The sequence below is a fragment of the Bison bison genome, unplaced genomic scaffold (genome assembly GCF_000754665.1).
Source record: "Bison bison bison isolate TAMUID 2011002044 unplaced genomic scaffold, Bison_UMD1.0 scf7180017863601, whole genome shotgun sequence".
NCBI lineage: Eukaryota > Metazoa > Chordata > Mammalia > Artiodactyla > Bovidae > Bison > Bison bison.
In genome coordinates this window covers 4,418-6,515 of record NW_011494173.1, presented here as the reverse complement: position 1 = coordinate 6,515, position 2,098 = coordinate 4,418, and the positions used below count along the sequence as shown (strand labels likewise).

Here is a 2,098-nt window from a genome sequence, read left to right as displayed (position 1 = left end):
AACCAGTCATTTCAAACATATTGAGCAGAGTTATCCCAGGTTCATGTTCAAGGAGAAAAAGGTATGGTCACTTCAGGAAAGATAATGCTCACAAATTACAGCCTTTTAGTCATGTGACTTCTACATAGGCAGCATGGACTGTCTTGCCAGTTTCTGATTCTGAATCAAGATCAACAGATAGTCCTATTATTATTGAACCTTTGTCTGAAGCTGATTATAAAAATATTTTGCTACAAATAGTGCCTAATAGATTTTCAGAGTTATGTTCTCCTTTGATTACCTTCACAAGTTCATTGCAGCATCCAGTAGAAATAGCAGTTTCTGCAGGAGATATGAATAAAAGTCCTCGTGTATCAAAGCGACTTTACCCTTCTGAAACAAATAGCACACATACCAAAAGGCCTAAAACTCAGTGTTGGAATTATAGGGGAACTATTCTTTAGCTCTGGATTTTTCATACAGTGACTGCTGAGCAAAGCATATTAGACAGTGTTCATACCTCAATAAGCCATGTTCAGAATGGAGAACCAGGTCCAACAGCTTTTCCAAAGGACAATGTTCATTGCAAGCCTGTAAGTCCTTTAGGGGGAAGTGGACTGACAAAAACTGACTTTCCAAGTTTAGCAAGTCAAAACAAGATTGTTGATCCCACAGAAGGAAATCTGATTGTGTTACTTGGTGACTTCTACTATGGACAGCATAGGAAATGGGCAGCCAGAACCAAAGACTCACATGGCTTTTAAATGCCTCAGCTGCTTGAAATTTCTAAAAAATGTCATTTATGAAGCACCACTTGGAACTTGAAAGGCAGAGAGGTGACAGCTGGAAAAACCACACCACCTGCCAGCACTGCTACTGCCAGTTTCCTGCTCCCTTCCAGCTGCAGTGTCACATTGAAAGTGTCCATACTTCTCAGGAGCCCACCGCAGTCTGTAAAATCTATGAGTTGTCCCTTAAGACAGATCAGGTTTCTTACAGCACATGAAACACAATCATAAGTCTGGTGAAATGCCCTATGTATGCCATGTTTGCAGTTACAGATCATGAGTCTTCGCATATGTGGATGCACATTTCAGAGCATACCATGGTAACACTAAGAATTTGCTTTGCCTGTTTGTCTCAAAGTTTTTAAAACTGCAATACCATACATGTGTCATTATAGAAGGCACTGGGTAAAGAGTTTTCACCAGTGTTCCAAATGTCGGCTACAGTTTTTGACTTTCAAAGAGAAAATGGAGCACAAGACCCAGGGTCATCAAATATTTGAGAAGCCTAAGCAACTAGAAGGATTACCTCCTTAAACAAAAGTTGTTATTCAGGTATCACTGGAACCTCTTCATCCAGGATTGGTGGAAGTAGCATCCATTACTGTGAACACATCTGATTCTGAATCATCATCCCCCAAATCTAAAAGTAGGAGTTCAAAAAAAACCCCATTAATTCTACTCTCAGTAAGTCTGAAGCAAGTATTTCACTCAAAGTTAAAAACCCTGTTAAAAACAAAAAATCCAAATTAGAGCATTATTCAATAGTATCAAATATAGTGAAACCAATGGGTAATTTATGTGTTTTTTTTAAAATTCATGAAGTACAGTTTTGTTTGATCTGAATGTTAAGATGTTATTTAAAAATATATTACCTATTTTTCATATAATTGACTTAATACGTAAAAAGTATGTGTGCGAGTATGTGTATGAGAGAGAGAGAATGAGAGAGGGGAAGAGAGGAAAAGTAACAACCTATTTTGTTATTTCAAGTTATTTTTAAGTTTGGAAGCTCTCCTATACATATAATCTGTAGAGTGTTTTATCAACATAATTTTCAACTGTTTTCATGCCTTGAAGATCTCAGTATTAACTATACAGACAGATTGGAATGGCTTTGTTATGGTATGGTCCCATGTGCTGCTGAACTCTCCAAAGTGCCTCTGTTACGCTGATCTAAGATAATCTGGCTCTGAAAGCCTGGTGTGGTGTTGATGGAGAAGCTGTGATATGAGTTTGGAGCAGACACAGGATTTAGTCAGCAGAGAGCTGTGGCTTCTTGTCCCAGTTGAGAAAGAGGCACACAGTCTCTCCAGGCATGGAGCCACAGCAGA

General features: G+C 38.6%; 1 pseudogene; it reads left to right on the top strand.

Annotated features, from left to right (window-relative positions):
- LOC104983881 overlaps window positions 1-1,451 on the top strand; it is an 18,072-nt pseudogene extending 16,621 nt beyond the window's left edge.
- The last annotated feature ends 647 nt before the right edge of the window (window positions 1,452-2,098 follow it).